This window comes from Manis pentadactyla, chromosome X, assembly GCF_030020395.1.
Source record: "Manis pentadactyla isolate mManPen7 chromosome X, mManPen7.hap1, whole genome shotgun sequence".
Classification (NCBI taxonomy): Eukaryota; Metazoa; Chordata; class Mammalia; order Pholidota; family Manidae; genus Manis; species Manis pentadactyla.
In genome coordinates this window covers 31,306,106-31,329,410 of record NC_080038.1, presented here as the reverse complement: position 1 = coordinate 31,329,410, position 23,305 = coordinate 31,306,106, and the positions used below count along the sequence as shown (strand labels likewise).

Below are 23,305 nucleotides of genomic sequence, written 5' to 3'. Positions count from 1 at the left end.
TTTGTAAATGCTCTGCCTTTGAAGAAGCTGATATCCTTGGCCCCTTCATGGCCTTGTATATTGGTGCTTGTGGCGACAATCTCATTTTGAGGACAGAGGGAACAAATTCTCACCAATCGGTGCATCTTTTGACCGTCCTAGACCTACATATGAAATCACTAGATTTCTCGGTACAGAAGAACTGATAAAATTGGAATGGCTTTCTCCCCTAGTTGTGTCCTGTAAAGGGTATGTTGCTTATTTAACACATTAACATTAGATACTGCCCGTGGGAAGAAAAGCAGAGGGAAAGTCGGAATCATGGACCTTCCTCCTCTATAGTGCCTTACTGCAGGGTTAGTATGAAGAGGCTGTGAGATGCAAGAGCCGTCTTTGAATGTCACGGCTCATGGGTTACAGTCTGCCAGTGAATCAGACTCCCTTGCCTTAGAAGTATTTCTTTGGTGCTTCCTGGTTCACAGGACAGAAAGAAGTAGGGATAATTCATTTTATATATCTCTCTCTCTATATATTTTTTTCAATTTTCTTATTTTTCCATTTTTCTCCTACCTCTCTCTTCTTCTGCCCCTCTCAGTTTTTGGCTTTCCTCATGCCCCCTCCAGCTGTCTTCCCACGGGAATGGTTGGCTCCTAAATTTAAATGACTAGTGCTGGGTGGATAAGCAAGTAGATTCTGGGTCATGTGACCTCCACTCCAAGCAACAATAGTTTCAGTGCTTATCCATAGAGTCTTACAACATATCTGAACTTCTCTGGCCTACCCAAATCTGTCAGACTGGAAATGCCTGAAGACTGGGCTATCCTGTAAGATGTATGATTCTCCTCGTTTGTAGTCACAGGGTCTGCGTCTATCTTCTGGTAGATAAGTATTTTCGATTCCTCTGTAGTCTGAAACAAGATGGTACATTTTTTTTTTTGGTATCATTAATCTACAGTTACATGAGGAACATTATGTTTACTAGACTCCCCCCTTCACCAAGTCCCCCCCACAAACCCCATTACAGTCACTGTCCATCAGCGTAGTAAAATGCCGGAGTCACTACTTGTCTTCTCTGTGCTACACTTGTGTTCACTGTGACCACCCCCCCACACCATGTGTCCCAATCATAATGCTCCTCAGTCCCCTCCTTCCCTCCCCAGCCCCTTTAAAAATCGCTAGTCCCTTCTTGGAGTCTGTGAGTCTGTTGCTGTTTTGTTCTTTCAGTTTTGCTTCGTTGTTATACTCCACAAATGAGGAAACTCATTTGGTAATTGCTGTTCTCCACCTGGCTTATTTCACTGAGCATAATATCCTCCAACTCCATCCATGTTGTTGCAAATGTACGATTTGTTTCTTTCTTATGGCTGAATAGTATTCCATTGTGTATGTGTACCACGTCTTTTTTATCCATTCATCCACTGATGGACACTTAGGTTGCTTCCATTTCTTGGCTATTGTAAATAGTGCTGCGATAAACATAGGGGTGCATCTGTCTTTTTCAGACTGGGCTGCTGTATTCTTAGGGTAAATTCCTAAGAAGTGGAATTCCTCGGTCAAATGGTATTTCTATTTTCAAGATGGTACATTTTTAAAAGAGACAGTGCAGTATAGAGAAAAGGGCTTTGGCCTGGAAACCAGTGCTCACTCAGCTACGAACTATTCATGTGAGTTTAGTAACCTTGGATTAGTCACTTACTCTTTGTGGGACTCAGTTCCCTGATGTGAGAAGAAATATCTGCATCAGTCTGGGTAAATTTTAGATTGACATTCAATAAATACTTTACAATGTCAGCAATTGATCTTTCCTCTACACAGATTGAATCTGAACTAAAATTAGGTGCCTATCGTACAGGATAAATAGAGTACGTATTGGACACAGCCACTGGGCATTCCAACAGGAAATAGGGTGTGTGTGTGTGTGTGTGTGTGTGTGTGTGCGCGCAAAAGTGCAGGTACAAGTGTGTTATAATGCCTTTAAAAATAATGTTGTTTTCATATTATATGAATAATACATGTTCTGTTTGGTTATTCACTAAATAGCCTGCTTATAAAAAAAACCTCATAAATAAACTGCTTCACAAATTGCCAACATTTAGTGTTTTCAACAACGGTACTTTATTTTTTATCATCTTTTTGTGAATGACTTGACCTCACATGAATGGTCCTTCTGTTCTATATACTGGGGCTGTAGTCATCTCAGAGCTTGACTGTGTTGGGGAATCTACGATGGCTTCACTCACATGCCTTGGAGGGCCCAGCTGGAAGGGTGCGCTCAGCTACGACACTGGGCTCAGCTAGGACTCTCCTTGTAATCTGGGGCTTCTCTTCTTCCATATTCTCTCTCCACTTAGCGTCTCCATGAGGATAGCCAGACTTATTAAATGGTGGCTCAGGGCTCCCCAAATCACAAAAGTGGGCACTTCTAGGCCTTCTTAAGTCTTAGGTTTTGTAACTCACGCATTGTCACTACTGCGTCATTCTTCAGTTCAGGAGAGTAACGGAGGAAGCCAAGATAGATGCACAGGTAGAGTTCATTGGGATCGACTTTGGAGATAAACTGCTGTATGCTAATTTTTTTTTTAATTGGAAAATACAGAAAATTACAAATAGGAAAGTAAGGTAAAAATTATCCAGAAATATCTTAAGCTTTACTGTAAGAAAATAGTTACCAAATAACATGCTCCCTATAATGCCATTTTGGGTTAGAAAGGTGTGTGTGTATGTGCATATCAGGTAAAAAAAACCTGCAAGGAAAAACAGCAAAGGATTTAAAATAGTTATTTTTGTTTTGTGGAATTACGGATGATCATTGTCTTATTTTTATTTGTCTCTATTTTCTAACATTTTAATAATGCACGTGCATTACTTGTATAAAACATTGAATCAATTTAAGTCTCACCCCTCTTAGTGATAACAACTATTAATATTTGGTGAATTTCTTCCTACTCATTAAATATTCCTTGATAATGTGATTTTACTTGTTATATCATGTGTTAGATAGATGTATTATGATGTATCTAATCATTTCCCTACTGTTGCCCATTTAGGTTGTTTATCTATGTATGTGTATATTGTTATTTTAAACAATACGTGAACATTTTGGTACATATTTGACTGTGTCATTTATCATTTTCTTAAAGATAAAGTAATAGAAGTGAAGTTTCCGGGTGAAGAGGTATGAGTTTTCAAATCTTTCAGTAAATGTTGCCAAACTACTTTCTAGAAAGTTATAAAAATGTGTCCTACTTTTTTAGTCAGTGGTAGAAGCCCTAGCGTGACTCAGGACCAATAGTTGTAGATTAATTGAAAAAATTAGATGATAATAAAATATATATGTATACATATGTAAACATACATGTATACATGTTTTTTTGATTTTTTAAATTTTTTTAGGAGAACAAGGTACAGGCTTTTATTTAGAAATAAAGTGAGAGGAAAGACCTCCTGGCTCACGCCAGGAAGGGACAAGAGAGCCCCCATATGTATATAGTAGCATTTCATTTTAAGCTAAAAGTTATAAATGCATGTGTGTTCATTTGCCAGCCTTTTGCTGTATGGTGAAGGATTTTTCTTTGAATGTGGTCTCATTTACTCAATATTGCTTTTGTTTAGTGGTACGATGATAAATGTTTAACAACCAACTTTGTGGAAAAAAATAGCCCTGATTATGGCGTTTGATGGTTTCTGTGGTGTAAATACTCCCACTGTGGCCACTTTTAAGTTATGACTTGACACTGAATGTGGAATTGGGAAGACATGGAACAGCACCATTACACTGTATTTCCACTAGCGAGAGAATGAATATAAATAACCTTAAGAGTATCGATCATTGTACAATGTAAAATATTTACAAACTGATGAGTCTTCAGGATTTAATAAGTTTGTTTTAAAATACAACTTAATTCTAAGTTTGTATCATGTAATTATTAACCTGGCAGTTGTTCAACAACAGCTCAACAAATTCCCAGAAACTTGATAATGGGCTCCCGTGAGCTAGTACAAGCTGGCTCCAGCACACTGCTCGTTTTGTCTTTTCCTGAAACCACAGCATAATGCGTCCTCTTTGAGTTCCAGTTTGGGTGTCTTTGAAGTAGAAGGCCGATTTAAAAACACTTGCTATGAAATTTGAGCATAGAGTCCTCCTCTCCAGCTGCTGTTCCCAACCAATACTTTATGGTTGTTTCATCCACAACTAATTTGACATCTGTTTTTTGGAATTGTGTTTATTGAGTTACAATTTAATTTTCATGGAAGTGAATCATTTCTTTTTTTCTTTGTGCTTATACTTCGCCATCACCATTTTATGAATATATAAAGGAAAGCTGTCAACAGCAAGCTTATGAATAATCACAGCTGGTTCTTAGTAAACCTCTAACTCAATTGAGGGGAGCAGAACTGCCGTGGCATCCACGACCATGAAAGTCTCTTGGCTCTGCGCATTCACATGCCACGGACATGGGCATAAGGTGGGCAAGTACTGTATTTTGTATTCTGTTTCTTTCATCTGAAGGACAGTTTTTAGTAAAATACCTGATACTGAGCTGGGTAATGCAGATTTCTACCATATTCTTTCCAGTGGGGATTTATTTTACTGATTCATCCATGCTGTTTCTTCCATGACCAAAAATCGGGGTTTGTGAGACGGCTAGGCAGAGTCATAGGGACGGTATTTCACAGCCAAGTAGTCCAGGAAACAGTCACATGTCTGACCCTGTGCTCTAGGGGTCACTAACACTGAATTCTAGCAAAGTGAGCTAATGAGGCTCTTGACATTATGTTTTTCTTGACATTTGTTTGTTCTCCTGCTTTCCATTCCACTCAAGTAGTTATTAAGTCAAACAATGTGAGAGTCAGGGTGCTCCTTACAGGGCAGTGCCAGTGACCTCCTTTGATGGAATTTCTCTCAACCTCTGTTCCAGGTCCATGCTTCTGTTATATCGATGTGTATATCTTGGGAGCTTAGAGTTGTAATGCTAGCAAAGAATTTCTTACAGAAGATTGGTAATTTGTGTTAACATATCTGAGCTGCCCCCTCAAATGCGTGGACGGAAAACTGAGGTTTAATAGTTAAGCCACTGGAGAAGACTCCAGTGCTATTTATCGGGAACCTTGCAATCGTATTAGGAAGGTAAACAAGATTCCACTCAGTGAAAATGTCAAGAGATATTTGTGAAGCTTTCAAATTTCCCCTAAGCCTCAAGGTAGCCAAATGACCAAAGGCAGTTTGAAAGTTTAGTGACTGGTTCCTTTGTTTTAAGTAATTGTTGCCAGAAATGCCATTTCCTTCCGGCTTTCTGGCTGGAGGCTTCTCCATAACCTTCTGTAGAAGAGGTTTTAAGAATTCTTGGAACTTGAAACATACTTTTTGTCTCCGTGTTCCCCACTTCAGTGACCCTTACTGTTTTTCTTTTCCTGCTAATTCTGTCAGGTCGGAGAACTAGTCAAAAAGAGCTTTTTATAGGTCAAAGACATTTTAATAAGTGTTGACTTTAATGATAAGTTTCAACTGTTTCATCTGTTGAAGCTATTAAAATTCATTTTTCTGTAGGATCCATATCTCAGAATTCGCTCAGTAAGTTTCAACATTTTATCCTTTGACTTTTCTATACACAATTGCTAATTCCAGTCTTATCTTTATTCATGTCATTCTCCCAACCAGGTAATTTTTTTCCTTATCAGTCATTCTTTTGATTTTGACAGGATCCTTTCAGTGTGAACCTGAAGTAAAAGTAAAGTTTTTAGCACAGCTTAAAGAGTTAGTCTAACTATGCTGTTTAAAGTCAAGATGGGACATAAAAAATGATCAGGGCCCATGAGGTATCTGTGGTGGTAAATGCTTCCTGGTCATAGCCAGGAAGGCTCACAAAGATAGGTGCTCCTTAGGACTGAAAAACTGGGAACGAGACACCAGTTTGAGATGGCCCAGTTGTGAATCTCTTGAGAAAAATTACATTATATTATTCAATCCTTGTGGCTTTGAGGGTGTCAGAGTCACATAGCTATTAAGAAGCAGTGCCAGGACTCAAACTTAATTTTATTTTTATTTTTATTTTTATTTTTATTCATTTTTATTTATTTTTTATTTGGTATCATTAATCTACAATTACAGAAAGAACATTATGTTTACTAGGTTACCCCCTTCACCAAGTCCCCCCCACATACCCCTCCACAGTCACTGTCCATCTGTGTAGTAAGATGCTGTAAAATCACTACTTGTCTTCTCTGTGTTGCGCAGCCCTCCCCGTGTCCCCCACGCACTATACATGCTAATCGTAATGCCCTCTTTCTTTTTCCCCACCCTTGTCCCTCCCTTCCCACCCATCCTCCCCAGTCCCTTTCCCTTTGGTAACTATTAGTCCATTCTTGGGTTCTGTGATTCTGCTGCTGTTTTGTTCCTTCAGTTTTCCTTCATTCTTATACTCCACATGTGAGTGAAATCATTTGGTATTTGTCCTTCTCCGCTTGGCTTATTTCACTGAGCATAATACCCTCTAGCTCCATCCATGTTGTTGCGAATGGTAGGATCTGTTTTTTTTCTTATGGCTGCGTAATATTCCATTGTGTGTATGTACCACCTCTTCTTTATCCATTCATCTACTGATGGACATTTAGGTTGCTTCCATATCTTGGCTATTGTAAACAGTGCAGTGATAAACATAGGGGTGCATCTGTCTTTTTCAAACTGGAGTGCTGCATTCTTAGGGTAAATTCCTAGAAGTGGAATTCCTGGGTCAAATGGTATTTCTATTTTGAGCATTCTGAGGAACCTCCATACTGCTTTCCACAATGGTTGAACTAGTTTATATTCCCACCAGCAGTGTAGGAGGGTTCCCCTTTCTCCACAACCTCGCCAACATTTGTTGTTGTTTGTCTTTTCGATGATGGCGATCCTTAGTGGTATGAGGTGATATCTCATTGTGGTTTTAATTTGCATTTCTCTGATGATTAGTGATGTGGAGCATCTTTTCATGTGCCTGTTGGCCATCTGGATTTCTTCTTTAGAGAACTGTCTATTCAGCTCCTCTGCCCATTTTTTAATTGGATTATTTGCTTTTTGTTTGTTGAGGCGTGTGAGCTCTTTATATATTTTGGATGTCAATCCTTTACCAGATCTGTCATTTATGAGTATGTTCTCCCATACTGTAGGATACCTTTTTGTTCTATTGATGGTGTCCTTTGCTGTACAGAAGCTTTTTAGCTTGATATAGTCCCACTTGTTCATTTTTGCCTTTGTTTCCCTTGCCCAGGGAGATATGTTCATGAAGAAGTCACTCATGTTTATGTCCATGAGATTTTTGCCTATGTTTTTTTCTAAGAGTTTTATGGTTTCATGACTTACATTCAGGTCTTTGATCCATTTCAAGTTTACTTTTGTGTATGGGGTTAGACAGTGATCCCCCCCACTTTATTCTTCCTTCTCAGAATTGTGTTGGCTATTCGGGGTCTTTGATGTTCCATATGAATTTTTGAACTATTTGTTCCAGTTCTTTGAAGAATGCTGTTGGGAATTTGATAGGGATTGCATCGAATCTGTTGTATATTGCTTTGGGCAGGATGGCCATTTTGACGATATTAATTCTTCCTAGCCAGGAGCATGGGTTTTGTTCTTGGGTAGTTTTTTGATTACCGCTTCAATTTCGTTGCTGGTAATTGGTCTGTTTAGATTTTCTGTTTCTTTCTGGGTCAGTCTTGGAAGGTTGCATTTTTGTAAGAAGTTGTCCATTTCTCCTTGGTTTTCCAGCTTGTCAGCATATAGGTTTTCATAGTATTCTCTAATAATTCTTTGTATTTCTGTGGGGTCCGTCATGATTTTTCCTTTCTCGTTTCTAATTCTGTTGATGTGTGTTGACTCTCTTTTTCTCTTAATAAGTCTGGCTAGAGGCTTATCTATTTTGTTTATTGTCTCGACGATCCAGCTCTTGGTTTCATTGATTTTTGCTTTGTTTTATTCTTCTCCATTTTATTTATTTCTTCTCTGATCTTTGTTATGTCCCTCTGTCTGCGGACCTTAGGCCTTATTTGTTCTTCTTTTTCCAATTTCGATAATTGTGACGTTAGACTATTCATTTGGGATTGTTCTTCCTTCTTTAAATATGCCTGGATTGCTTATATACTTTTGCTGTGTCCCACAGAAGTTGGGGCTTTGTGTTATTGTTGTCATTTGTTTCCATATATTGCTGGGTCTCCATTTTAATTTGGTCATTGATCCATTGATTATTTAGGAGCATGTTGTTAAGCCTCCATGTGTTTGTGAGCCTTTTTGCTTTCTTTACAATTTATTTCTAGTTTTATACCTTTGTGGTCTGAAAAGTTGGTTGGTAGGATTTCAATCTTTTGGAATTTACTGAGGTTCTTTTTGTGGCCTGGTATGTGGTCTATTCTGGAGAATGTTCCATGTGTAGTTGAGAAGAATGTGTATCCTGTTGCTTTTGGATGTAGAGTTCTACAGATGTCTATTAGGTCCATCTGTAGATGTGCCTCTGTGTCCTTACTTATTTTCTGTCTGGTGGATCTGTGCTTTGGGGTGAGTGGTGTGTTAAAGTCTCCCAAAATGAATGCATTGCGTTCTATTTTCTTCTTTAATTCTGTTAGTATTTGTTTCAGATATATTGGTGCTCCTGTGTTGGGTGCACATATGTTTATAATGGCTATATCCTCTTGTTGGACTGAGTCCTTTATCATTATGTAATGTCCTTCTTTATCTCTTGTTACTTTCTTTATTTTGAGGTCTATTTTGTCTGATACTAGTATTGCAACACCTGCTTTTTTCTCTGTGTTGTTTGCATGAGATATCTTTCTCCAACCCTTGACTTTTAATCTGCGCATATCTTTGGGTTTGAGGTGAATCTGTTTTAAGCAGCATATAGATGGGTCTTGCTTTTTTATCCATTCTATTACTCTGTGTCTTTTGATTGGTGCATTCAGTCCATTTACATTTAGGGTGATTATTGAAAGATATGTACTTATTGCCATCGCAGGCTTTAGATTTGTGGTTACCAAAGGTTCAAGGTTAGCTTGTTTACTACCTTACTGTCTGACCTCACTCGCTTATTGAGCTGTTATAAACACAGTCTGATGATGATTTCTTTCCCTTCTTTTTCCTCCTCCTCCATTCTTCATATGTTGGGTGTTTTGTTCTGTGCTCTTTTTTGGAGTGCTCCCATCTAGAGCAGTCCCTCTAAGATACCCTGTAGAGGTGGTTGCTGGGAGGCAAATTCCCTCAACTTTTGCTTGTCTGGGATTGTTTAATCCCTCCTTCATATTTAAATGATATTCGTGCTGGATACAGTATCCTTGTTTCAAGGCCCTTCTGTTTCATTGCATTAAATATATCATGCCATTCTCTTCTGGCCTGTAAGGTTTCTGTTGAGAAGTCTGATGATAGCCTGATGGGTTTTCCTTTGTAGGTGACCTTTTTTATCTCTCTGGCTGCCTTTCATACTCTGTCCCTGTCCTTGATCTTTGCCATTTTAATTATTATGTGTCTTGGTGTTGACCTCTTTGGATCCCGTCTCTCAGGAGTTCTGTGTTCCTCTGTAGTCTTAGGAACTATTTGTTCCCCCAGTTTGGGGAAGTTCTCAGCAATTATTTCTTCAAAGACACTTTCTATCCCTTTTTCTCTCTCTTCTTCCTCTGGTACCCCTATAATGTGGATATTGTTCCTTTTGGATTGGTCACACAGTTCTCTTAATATTGTTTCATTCCTGGAGATCCTTTTATCTCTCTCTGCATCAGCTTCTATGCGTTCCTGTTCTCTGGTTTCTGTTCCATCAATGGCCTCTTGCATCTCATCCGTTCTGCTTATAAATCCTTCCAGAGTTTGTTTCACTTCTGTAATCTCCCTCAGGACATCTGTGATCTCCCTCCGGACATCTGTAGTCTTCCTCCGGACTTCATCCCTTAGGTCTTGCATATTTCTCTGCAGCTCTGTTAGCATGTTTATGATTTCTATTTTGCATTCTTTTTCAAGGAGACTGGTTAGGTGTGCCTCTGCAGATCCTTTCTCAGGTGTAACTATCTTGGTCTGGACCAGATTTTTTTGCCTTTTCATGTTGATTGCAGTGGCTGTAGGCAGGTTGCGGGTGTGTCAGCTGGGAGAAGAAAGTCCTTTCCTGCTTTCTGGATGCCTTGCCCTTCTCCGCTGCCTTTGACGGCTACCTGCACTCCTGGAGCATCCACCGAGTTAATCTCCTAAGCTGCTACGGGCAGGGTGTCCGTCAGAGCAGCGCGGAGCCCTGCGGGGAGTGGCAGTAACGCCAGGTGCGCTCCTCCGTGCTAGTGGCGACCCTGCTGGGCAGCTGTGTAGCAGCAGCGGCCTTTGGGTCTGGCCCGGGCGGCTGTGCGTTGGGCTGGGATTCCGGTTGGCTCCTGGGTGCGCGCCTGCTCCCTCTGTCTCCGCTGCTGGTGCGCGCGGGGCTTTTCCGTGCAGCCTTCTACCGGGCTCTGGCTTCACTGCCGCCGCTGTGCGCAAGCCGCGCCTGGGCTGTTTGGTCGCGCCGCTGCGGGCTAGCCCTGCGGTGCACGGATCTGCTCTCGGTTTCTTCTAGCGCTTCCGTCCCCGGCGCGCTCTCCCACTCTCCTGCTAGTGGGCCCGTTTGTCGGGGTCTGCGCCAGTTGCAGGAACGACTGGCAGGCTGCCTAGTCCTGTGAGGGGCTTCAGAGGTGCACTGCCTCCATTTAGGGCACCTTAGTTTCCCCAGTATTCCCAGCTGCCGGGACAACTTCGTCCAGCTATGGGGTCCCTGTCTCCTTAAGACTTGCAGAAAGCACTCGCTTTTCTTTTGTCTCAGGTGCGCCGGTTGCAGGGACCTGCCCACAGGTTTTGCTTTTCCATTTCTCTAATATCCAGCACCCTGTACACCTTGTGTCTGCGTTGCGGGTGCGAATTTCTAGAGCTGGTTGTTTAGCAGTCCTGGGCTTTCACTCCCTCCCCATTCTGACTCCTTTCTTCCCGCCGGTTTTTGGGGTGGGGGAATGTTCGGGTCCCGCCTGGCCGTGGCTTGTATCTTACCCCCTTCATGTGATGCTGAGTTCTCGCAGATGTAGATGTATCATGGCTGTTGTACTGCATCCACTGGTGTCTCTTTTAGGAATAGTTGTATTTTCATAAATATATATGTTTTGGGGAGGAGATTTCCTCTGAACTACTCATGCCGCCATGTCCCCGTGATCCCTCAAACTTAATTCTTTCAGCTGTCAAATTCATCTTGCTTTCTAATTTTCAGTTACTATTGCACTAGTAGATAGTAAATGCTGCTTTGTACTGCTTTGATCTGATTGTTTGATTTTGTAAAAGAGGATTTGCAAGTTTTCTTTATAATGACTCAGGCATCCCATTTGAGGGCTAGGCAAGATTGGCACATAGGAATCATAGATCTGTTCTGCCCCATGCACTGAATCTATAGCGGGAAAGAAAAAAAGGCACTTCTGGTATCCAGGAACAGGTCTCCCAACATGGTCTCACACATGCTTCTTTAAGCTGGACTATCACTAACAACTAGGTCTTGTTCTAGAATGCCAACACCAGACAAGGTCACTCTGAGACTGGAATGAGAGGAGAAGAAAACAAGCTTACTGTGCAACTCACACAACACCAAAGGCCTCCCTCTCTCAGCTAAAATGAAAGATTGCTACTCAATTAACCAATTTTAGCTTTAACCTTATCTGGCTTGCCCTCCCTCTAGGTAGAATTCATTGAGACACCCAATCATAGAATTGCCTTGCTTCTGGTAGCTCTAATCTAGAGGAATGTCCTTAGACCCTTCTGGGCATCATCAGCTGTGGTTCCACGGCTGGGTCTCTTGAGAGAGGAGAGGCTCCCAGTGGGAAGGTGGGATTACAACACTGGACAGGTTGTCAGAAAACAACAGTTTCTCTATTCTTCTGCATTTTCTCACTTCTGTTTTTATTTTAATTTCCTTGTTTATTTATCAGGACTTTTTTTCCCCCCCTTTCCCTTTTAGTTTTTCATTAAAGAAAGCCAGGCTCATAAAAGAAAGGACAGGGCTCGAAATAGAAATCTGGAATGGGAGATTTATAGGTTTGTATACAAGAACCCATCATTGCAGTTGTGGTTGGCTTCATGCCAAGAAAGTAATGTATAATAAATCATAAGAGACTAAATTAATGCGAAAGCCTTTGGAAATAATCAGAAAAGATTAAGTTCTCAAAAACTGACAGTAGAAAGTAAGTAGTTACCTCTGAATGATGTTCACAGGGATAGATAATATTTGGAAGGCATCAGTTAGAAGAAACTCTCTCTCTTTATTCAGCCTACATTGCAACTCAGCATTTGGGATGTCCTAGCAACTTGAATACATTCGTTGTTTGAAGTGATTTTTGGTTAAGCAGTCATAGAAGGCTTTTATACACTTGTTACCATACATTACATAGGCGCTTCTGTCCTCAGTTTCTTCAGAACAAAATTACATTTCATTTCTCATCTTTTTCATTATACTAAGACTAAAGTACATTTTGTCACATTGTGCATAATGTACAAGTCTATCAGATGATGCATTTGTTAAATAGTTGAACTTTGCCATCTCAACGGATTAGAGCAGTGGCTCCTCAGTTTTTAAGGATGAAGATTTCATGCACATGTCAAAATAGTTCTCCCCCCTTCACCTTTGCCTCCAAGAAAATAGCTACCATATTCTCTTTTTCTGTTACAGTGTCATACAGCTTCTTTTAATTCAGTATTATTTTAAGGAGTTTGTCTTTTGTTAATAACTGTAAAAACTTCTGCATATATTGAAAAATATTAGCACATATTGTTCACCACTTAGCAGAGTAGTGTACTTGTGGGTTGACAAACTTTGTAAGAACTGATTAGTATCTATGGTACTCAGATTGGGAACTGCTGGTTTAGAGCTTGACAAGGCTAAATTTTCACCTCCTTGCTTTTGCTGATTTAATTTCCAAAGTAGCTTACTGGACTCTGCCTGCAAATCTGACTATGTAATTTTAGGTGGTCGGTTAACTAAAATGGCAGTAGTATGGAACAATATTATTGGGCACCCTCCTATTTTTGATGTTTGTTGTGGGAGGTAGGTATGGGAAGGCTGGCCCAGACGGTCACCAATCAATGGGAAATGATGAAGGTCAGGTACTGTGTGTTTTGAGCTGAAGCAGGGCATTTCTTCCCCAAGAGAAAAGGAGTTGAAAAGAGCAGGGTTGGAGAGCCAAGTAAAATGATGTGGATGGTCAGTTGGAGTTTAAACATTGAGAAAAGCGCAAACAGATCCCAAGGTCGAGTCAATGGCAGGATGGCTGGGACAAATGTTCAAGAGTTGAGTTTGCAAAGGATTGGGGTAGAAGCAGGAGCAAGTATGATACTGCTTTTTATTCATCTGCTTTTTGAATCCATCCGGATTTGGTTGTTTGTTTTTAATGATTGGCTTACTGTGAAATGTTTTCCATTTGCTTTCCCAAAGTATACTTCTCAACTCTGATTAGAAACTAGGTTAGTTTGTTTTCCTTTTTATAAGTGAAAGCCATAACATTGGTTTGATTATATCAGAGGACGCAGGATAACAGGCGTTTGGAGTGGAAAATCCATCTCCTGATCCCCAATTCTCAAACCTACACTTTACACAGTTTTTCTAATACAAATTAAATAGTTTATCTTTTCTTAAACCCTCTCCTATGGGTTTTCTCTCCCACAGGAAAACAATCTGTTTTCTAGCTACAGGCTGTTCAAACATCTGCATCTAGTGGTCATGCGGATATGTGATGTTGGACTTCAGGGGATTCTTTGTAAATTTGCGATCACTACTCTGATCCTTCTTTTCTGGTGTGGAAGCTGAGACTGGTTCAGATGAGTTCACAGGGCTGGATCAGCAATGAGAACCATTTCTCTCCCACAACTGTGATGTATTGTGCCAATAGATGAATATCAAACCATCTGAATGTCAAAGGGCAAACCTAGAGAGGTGAGTGTAAGTGGGATGTTAGAGCAAGAAGGCCTCCGTTGAGTGATGTTAAATGGATTTCTATACTGCATTCCTATGATAACGTCAAGTGTGACTCTTCTGGATGGGGATAGGTTATGCCCTCTTTTCCAGACTTATTTGATCATTAACACGGGGCACAGTTCCACAGAAGATGATATGGAGAATGCTGCCATAACACAAATAAAATTTAAAACATAAGTTCCACTAGCAGGGCAGTCATGTTATTTTTGAATGTGGAGAAGTAGCTTTGCTTTGAAATGAGCAGAGCAAAAATTATATAATTTAATTTGTTAATGTCTGTGAGGTGATATGGCACATCAATATAACATACTAAAACTGAGATGGTTGGATTTTGCACCGTTTCAGTAAATTTCAGATAATAGGGAACTGGGATGGTGGCCACAGTTGAAACGGAGACACACTTTGGCCCCCCTGGACATCATGACTTGGTCCCTATTAGTGTAAATAGAAACTCAAATTTAATTTCAAGCAAAGCCTTAGTAATAGTGGTGAGAGTCCAATAAAATTCACTTCTCAGATTCAAATTAGTTCCTTTCCTCGAAGTACAACAAAACATTATTTTAAATTCCCAAGGTGTTCTTTTTTGTACTCAAATATCTCTCAGTGATTGTGTTTTTCTAGGACAAAGACAAATCTGTTTACATTGAAACATACTGCTTGAAAGTCCTATTTACATCACTCACACCAGTAGGTCTGGAGGCACTTTTCCCTATGAGAACTTACAAATGTCACAGTCTTCTTTACTTCTCTCTAGTCATCTTTCAAGGACAAAATTCCTCTTAATTAAGATTTTAACTTGTGAAGTGGAATGTTTCGTTGTCCGAATTAATGTCAGTATGCGTTAGTGTGCTGATACATCTGTTCAGAACACAGGTCACCCTCCTGTCCAGTGAATTTACACTGCTAGGTATGGCTTCTACTTTCTCTTTCTAAGGAAATCATAGTTAGCTGCAGGCAACCTTACCAGTGGAGAGTACCATTCTGCATATTTCCACACTGTTTTCTTTTTTTTAAAAAATTTTTATTAAAGTATTATTGATATACCCTCTTACGAAGGTTTCACATGAAAGAACCATGTGGTTACTACATTCATCCATATTATCAAGTCCCCACCCATACCCCGATACAGTCTCTGTCCATCAGTGTAGTAAGGTGCCACAGATTCACTGTTTGCCTTCTCTGTGCTACACTGTTTTCCCCGTGACCCCCCACACCATGTGTACTAAACATAATATCCCTCAATCCCCATGTCCCTCCCTCCCAACCTGCCCTCCCACACCCCTCTCCTTTGGTAACCACTAGTCCCTTCTTGGAGTCTCTTGAGTCTGCTGCTGTTTTGTTCTTCAGTTTTGTTTCATTGTTATACTCCACAAATGAGGGAAATCATTCGGCACTTGTCTTTCTTCGCCTGGCTTATTTCACTGAGCATAATATCCTCCAGCTCCATCCATGTTACTGCAAATGGTAAGATTTGTTTCTTTCTTATGGCTGAACAGTATTCCATTGTGTATATGTACCACACCTTCGTTATCCATTCATCTACTGATGGACACTTAGGTTGCTTCCGTATCTTGGCTATTGTAAATAGTGCTGCGATAAACATAGGGGTGCATATGTCTTTTTGAATCTGAGAAGTTGTATTCTTTGGGTAAATTCCAAGGAGTCGGATTACCTCTAGTCAGATGGTATTTCCATTTTTAGTTTTTTGAGGATCCTCCATATTGCTTTCCACAGTGGTTGAACTAGCTTACATTCCTACCAGCAGTGTAGGAGGATTCCCCTTTCTCCGCATCCTGGCCAGCATTTGTTGTTCTTAGTCTTTTTGATGCTGGCCATCCTTAGTGGTGTGAGGTGATATCCCATTGTGGTTTTAATTTGCATTTCCCTGATGATTAGTGATGTGGAGCATCTTTTCCTGTGTGTGTTGGCCATCTGAATTTGTTCTTTGGAGCACTGTCTCTTCATATCCTCTGCCATTTTTTGATCGGGTTATTTGCTTTTTGGGTGTTGCGGTGTGTGAGTTCTTTATGTATTTTGGATGTTAACCCTTTGTTGGATATGTCATTTACAAATATATTCTCCCATACTGTAGGATGCCTTTTTGTTCTGTTGATGGCATCCTTGGTGGTACAGGAACTTCTTATTTTTAGTTTGATGTAGTCCATGAGTTCATTTTTGCTTTTGTTTCCCTTGCTTATGGAGATGCGTTCAGGAAGAAGTTGCTTATGCTTATATTTGGGAGATTTTTGCCTATGTTGTCTTCTAAGAGTTTTATGGTTTCATGACTTACATTCAGGTCTTTGATCCATATCGAGTTTTCTTTTGTGTATGGGGTTAAACAATAATCCAGTTTCATTCTCTTGCACATAGCTGTCCAGTTTTGCCAACACCAGCTTTTGAAGAGGCTGTCATTTCCCCATTGTATGTCCATGGCTCCTTTATCATATATTAATTGACCACATATGCTTGGGTTTATATCAGGGCTCTCTAGTCTGTTCCCCTGGTCAATGAGTCTGTTCTTGTGCCAGTACCAAATTGTCTTGATTACTGTGGCTTTATAGTAGAGCTTGAAGTTGGGGAGCATAATCCCTCCAGCTTTATTCTTCCTTCTCAGGATTGCTTTGGCTATTCAGGGTCTTTTGTGGTTCCATATGAATTTTAGAACGATTTTCTCTAGTTTGTTGAAGAATGCTGTTGGTATTTTGACAGGAATTGCATTGAATCTGTAGATTGCTTTAAGCAGGATGGCCATTTTGACAATATTAATTCTTCCTATCCATGAGCACAGGATGTTTCCATTTATTGGTATCTTCTTTAACTTCTCTCATGAGTGTCTTGGAGTTTTCAGAGTATAGGTCTTTCACTTCCTTGGTTAGGTTTATTCCTAGGTATTTTGTTCTTTTTGATGCAACTGTGAATGGAATTGTTTTCCTGATTTCTCTTTCTGCTAGCTCATTGTTAGTGTATAGAAATAGCACAGATTTCTGCATATTAATTTTGTATCCTGCAAGTTTGCTGAATTCAGATATTAGATCTAGTAGTTTTGGAGTGGATTCCTTAGGGTTTTTTATGTACAATATCATGTCATCTGCAAACAGGGACAGCGAAATGTCTTTCTTGCCAATCTGGATGGCTTTTATTTCTTTGTATTGTCTGATTGCTGTGGCCAGGACCACCACTACTATTTTGAATAGAAGTGGGGAGAGTGGGCATCCTTGTCTTGTTCCCGATCATAAAGGAAAAGCTTTCAGTTTCCCGCTGTTCAGTATGATGTTGGCTGTGGGTTTGTCACATATGGCCTTTATTATGTTGAGGTACTTGCCCTCTCTGCCCATTTTGTTGAGAGTTTTTATCATGAATGGATGTTGAATTTTGTCAAATGCTTTTTCAGCATCGATGGAGATGATCATGTGGTTTTGGTCCTTCTTTTTGTTTATGTGGTGGATGATGTTGATGGATTTTCAAATGTTGTATCATCCTTGCATCCCTGGAACAAATCCTATTTGATCATGATGGATGGTCTTTTTGATGTATTTTTGAATTTGGTTTGCTAATATTTTGTTGAGTATTTTTGCACCTATGTCCATCAGGGATATTGGTCTGTAACTTTCATTTTTTATGGTGTCTTTACCTGGTTTTCATATTTGAGTGATGGTGGCCTCATAGAATGAGTTTGGAAGTGTTCCCTCTTCTTCTACTCTTTGGAAAACTTCAAGGAGGATGGGTATTAGGTCTTACCTAAATGTTTGATAAAACTCAGCACTGAGGCCATCTCGACAGGGGTTTTGTTCTTAGGTAGTTTTTTGATTACCAGTTCAATTTCATCACTGGTCATTGGTATGTTCAGATTTTCTGTTTTTTCCTGGGTCAGCCTTGGAAGGTTGTATTTTTCTAGAAAGTTGTCCATTTCTTCTAGGTTATCCAGTTTGTTAGCATATAGTTTTTCATAGTATTCTCTAATAATTCTTTGTATTTCTGTGGTGTCCATAGTGATTTTTCCTTTCTCATTTCTGATTCTGTTTGTGTGAGAAGACTCTTTTTTTTGTGCTAAGTCTGGCTAGGGGTTTATCTATTTTGTTTATTTTCTCAAAGAACCAGCTCTTGCTTTCACTGATTCTTTCTGTTGTTTTATTCTTCTCAATTTTATTTATTTCTGCTCTATTCTTTATTACATCGCTCTTTCTACTGACTTTGGGCCTCATTTGTTCTTCTTTTTCTACTTTCGTTAATTGTGAGTTCAGACTGCTCATATAGGATTGTACTTCTTTCCTGAGGTAGGCCTGCATTGCAATATACTTTCCTCTTAGCACGGCCTTCTCTGTGTCCCACAGATTTTTGCGGTGTTGAATTATTTTTGTCATTTGTCTCCGTATATTATTGCTTGTTGTCTGTTTTTATTTGGTCATTGATCCATTGGTTATTTAGGAGCATGTTGTGAAGCCTCCATGTGTTTGTGGGCTTTTTCATTTTCTTCGGGTAATTTATTTTTAGTTTTATACCTTTGTGGTCTGAGAAACTGGTTGGTACAATTTCAATGTTTTTGAATTTACTGAGGCTCTTTTTATGGCCTACTGTATGATCTATTCTTGAAAATGCTCCATGTGCACTTGAGAAGAATGTATTCTCCTGCTTCTGGGTGTAGAGTTCTGTAGATGTCTGTTAGGTCCAGCTGTTCTAATGTGTTGTTCTGTGCCTCTGTGTCCTTAGTTATTTTCTGTCTGGTGGATCTGTCCTTCAGAGAGAGTGGAGTGTTGAAGTCTAGAATGAAAACATTGCATTCTATTTCCCCTTTTAATTCTGTTAGTATTTGATTCACATGTGTAGGTGCTCCTGTGTTGGGAGCATAGATACTTATAATGGTTATATCTTCTTGTTGGATTGATCCTTTTATTATTATGTAATGTCCTTCTTTGTGTCTTGTGACTTTCTTCGTTTTGAAGTCTATTTTGTCTGATGTAAGCACTGCAACTCCTGCTTTTTTCTCCCTATTGTTTGCATGAAATATCTTTTTCCATCCCTTCACTTTTAGTCTGTGTATGTCTTTGGGTTTAAAGTGAGTCTCTTTTAGGCAGCATATAGATGGGTCTTGTTTTTTTTATTCATCCACATTGTTTTCTTAGTTTCTTGCAGAATGGAAGAAGAGCTAGCAAGTACAGATAGCTCAGTATTAATGGACTTTCTTTGAACAGGTCCATTATCTGGGGGTCTGTGGCCAGCCTCACAAGAAGGTCGAAGATCTGCTGCAAACCCAGTTTGATTTGAGGTGTTGCTGATAAGGCACTGTACCTATTCCTTCCAGTGCTCAGCACAGTACCAGCACTTCTTCTGTTGTGGAGTTTATTCCTTTGGCTCTTGAAAATTTCAGTCTCTCAAAAGATCTTTACTGAAATGGAAATACACCATGCAGGGGGTATGTGATAAGGTTTCTTATCATCTAATAATTTAAATTATTTGGGCTTGACTCTCTTTGCAAGTAGGGTCCAGAGCAGGGATGCATCCAGGTATTGTGGGACCTTAACTTACACAGTTTAGAGGAGGGCTCTTTAAGAAAAAGAATAAACATTTACCAATACAAATTAGGTAAAGGGTCTTGGAAGGGATTCAGGCACGTTGGGAGCCCTGAAGCTTCATTACCCTCATGGAACATCCACCTCTGCTCTAGAGTAGTGATTATGAAACTTCAGGGTACAGTAGAAGCATGTGAGTGGTTCCTTCTAAGTATAACTTCACGATTCACTTTGAGTAGATCTGAGTTGGAGCCCTGGAACCTTGTAGCCCAGGAGAGTCTAATGTATATACTCTATGCCGTACTTTGAGAAACTTTGTCCAGAAAAGTAGAACACAGAGTAGGCACTTGAGGGAAGGAGTAGGACCTCGCTGTCCAGGGAAATGAGAAAGTAAGAAGAAGCCCAAATGAAGTCCTAAATAAGGTGGTGGTGATTACAGCTCTCTGGCTCCAGAGTCACATCCACAATCACCATCACCACATATGTCCCCTTCATGTCTTGATCTCCTCTGAACTCAATATACAGATTCCCTTAGATAGCCACAGAAGTGAATGTAAGCCACAAAACGTCTCAATTTAGTGAATTTACTTACTGCATTTATTTTTATTTTTTGCATATCTAGGAAAAACAATGGGAAATGTAAGTTTTTCTCATTAAAAAGTGTTTTTATTATAGTAACGAGGACCTGTATGCTGTTATATGGTATATGCCTTCCTTGGAAGGTTTCAGGAAGGGTAGATGAAGGCTGTGACCTTACTCTCTGCAGTGAGACAGCCGATGGGCAATGTGCCTGACTTGTGGCCCAAGATACTCTCCCATTCTTGGAAAACTGAGTCAACTGGGCTCTTGGGAAAGTTTCCCTAACATTTGGGGATAGCGGGAGTTTTATAGTTATTTGCCCTGGATTATAACTACTAAAAGTAAGATGGATATATGGGTATGCATATGTTAAAACAATGTAAGAAGATGTAAATTGTAGAATGTAGGTGGCTATATCGGCAATTAAAAAAAGTTGGAGCATGCCTTCTAAACAGTAAATACTTCATGTACATTATCTTATTTATGTGTTATAGGTATTAATGGTCTCATGTTACAGATGTGGAAATTAAACCTCAGAGAAACCTTCCTAAATCCAGATAGCTAGAACATAGTTGAACTATGATGGGAACTCAAGTTTGTCTGCCTCCCCAAGTTCACCATAGGTGAAAGTGCTTGCTCCTGTTGCGCTTTTATACCCCTAGGACCTGAACTTCTCACAGTTGGAGAATGATAAGGAAAAGCTGATCATTTGTTTGACTGGTGTTATAGTGAGAGGCACATATGATAAGAAACATCGTAGTTCCTGGACTCTTATTATCATATATTACTCTTATACACAAATCTGAGCTGCATGCTGCATGCCAAGGACTCATTATAATTAGCCAGGGTTCTCCAGAGAACCAAAAGGGTGAGAGTGTGTGTGTGTGTGTGTGTGTGTGTGTGTGTGTGTGTGTGTGAAGATTTACTATAAGGTACTGGCTCACGTGCTTATGGAGGCTGGCAGGTCTAAATTCTACAGTGTGGGCTGGCAGGCTGTTGATCCAGGAGAGCTGATGATGCAGAAAAAGTCCAAAGGCGATCTTCTGGAGAATTCCTTCTTGCTCAGGGAGGCTGGTCTTTTGTTCTGTTCAGGTCTTCAACTGATTGGATGAGGCCCTCTCTGGTTATGGAGGACACTTTACTCAGAATTCACTGATTTAAATGTTAATGTCATCCAAAAGCACCCTCCACATTGGCATAAAATTAGCCATCACAGCCATGTAAGTCTTGGTCTTAGAGGTGGGTGGGGCAGTGGGCCTCCCAAAGCATCCATTGGAGTCAGGTCCCTGGCATATAAACGGTTTCTACAGTTGGCAGAGACCTTCTGCTCCTGGTTCTGGACATTCAGAAACCACCCAGCAAAAGTAGGTCCCAAACTCCTGAATGCTTTCTTGTCCCTGAGGTCACTGTAGTAAGCACTGGCATGCTTCCCAGCAGTCACAGTGCTGAGGTACTCATACTTTTTCCTAACTCCTGTTTTTCTCCCTACCCAAGTATGATTTATCCTGCCTATCCATAGAATATCATTTTGTTTTCACATTTGTTGTGTCGTTTATCACACTGTATGCTCTAATACAGGTGGTTCTAAGCATATTATCCTCCTTTCCCTCCCCCACCATCCCCATCAGCCACTAATTTATAAGCCACTTGAGAGCAGGTTTATGTGTAATTTTTCTCTTTGTCCCTCACTGTATCTAGCCATGGGCTGTACTCATAGTAGGTGCTCAAAGGATATTGGTTAGAATTACTTGGAACATATTTGTGGGGCTCCAACACAATGCTGACCATTGCCTACTCGAAGGAAATTGGAAAGGAAAGACAGACTTAGCAGTGACCCACATCTGGCTTTTTCAATCTTGTTCCTGTAGCTCCCCCTAGTGGGAAGGTTGCAAAATCTCTTGGCTACAGGATTACTTGTACCATCACTGCCAGAAACAACAGAAACCACCAAAGGAAACACAAACCCTTTGTAGGAATCAGATATTTTTAATCTTTAAAAAAGTATTTTTAGATTTATACCTGGGCCTTAAGGTTCTAGAAGGTCTATTCAGCGTCTGTGAGAAGCAACTTGGACTATTTGCAGGGGGAGATTTAATCTGAGAATATTGTTATAGACCATGGCATTCCTTACAGGCTGGGAGCCAGGCATAGTGGTAAGAAGAGAGCTATTTGGCTACCTCTTAGAACTTAAGTGGGATGAGCAACAAACATCTTTCCCCATGTCCCTGAGCTCCATCCTGCATTGCAGCCCAGCTGGGGAACAAGGAAGCTGCTGCGGTATGCCTCTGGCCCTGCACGTCTCCCGCCTTTCCCCCTTAGGCCTCGGCAGTACCTTCTGCTTTGGTCCTGACAGGTAGAGGTCAGTTTGTTGCAGTCTGCCTGACTGACAGATGCTGCTTAAAAACCCTTTAAGCTTATGCTTCTGGTAGTCTATACTTCAGATGAAAGACAGTATTTTTGATTTTTACATTTCTCTGTAGAAATCATAGCCTCTTTTCTTTAATCCCAATGTTTTGAGTGGCTGTCTGGGTGTTCTGTATGCATGTTTAATGATTCATACTCCTAGGACTTTGCATTTGTTCTTAACTGAACTGTATCTGTTCTTTTATGGAATTTTAGAAATATTAAAAATAATGTAATAAGCCTTTGGAATGCCTGCTTTGAAGAGGTTGATCGTAACAGTTCCTTTTTTTTTCCGACCGACTGATCCACAGAACTGCACATTCCCCAAACCTACTATATATAGAGTAAAAATCTTCAAATGGAAAAATTTTTCTTCACTGTGAGGAAAATAATTTGACCACTGACCCATACCAGTGAATGTGATGCCCGTTAGCTTTCCTGAGGTTATGCATAACTGTTGTCTATCCAGCTTCCTAAACTGTGGAATAGGCTTCCTGGAGACAAAAATGGGAGAGTGAACTTTACAGCATGAATCGGCCCTAGCTACAAATTTGATGTAGTGTTTGCTGGAATTGACAGCAAAAGGGCAACATTAATCCACAGACTAGTGCAGTAGTGGTTTGATTTCATCCCTTTGCAACTACGTGACTTGGAATATATTTGTGTTTCCATCTTATTTCAGTGCCTTTGAGCAGACAACATGGCACCTTTTGAGACATGACGTAGGTTTGAAGCGATTACAATCTATACCTACCTGTGCAGTGCTGTTCATGAGAGAAGCAGTTCAAGGTTAGGATTTTAGTTTCACTACCTGAAAACAAAACATAGTATCATGTGGTAGGGACAAAGGCTTGCCATGTATGC

General features: G+C 40.2%; 1 protein-coding gene across 13 annotated transcripts in view; it reads left to right on the top strand.

Annotated features, from left to right (window-relative positions):
- Nucleotides 1-23,305, top strand: part of LOC118934031 (zinc finger protein 772-like) — an 86,068-nt gene that overhangs the window by 3,443 nt on the left and 59,320 nt on the right. For 5 of the 13 annotated variants that reach the window (XR_008995102.1, XR_008995100.1, XM_057495553.1 and 2 more), the window contains one exon: nt 13,644-13,851. The exons of 6 other annotated variants lie outside the window; for them this stretch is intronic. The gene's annotated coding sequence lies outside the window, so the exon portion shown is untranslated. Of the gene's footprint in view, nt 1-4,296; nt 4,446-13,284; nt 13,306-13,643; nt 13,852-23,305 lie in introns of those variants that run through there. 2 more of the 13 variants (XM_057495557.1, XM_057495555.1) reach the window with 2 other exon arrangements.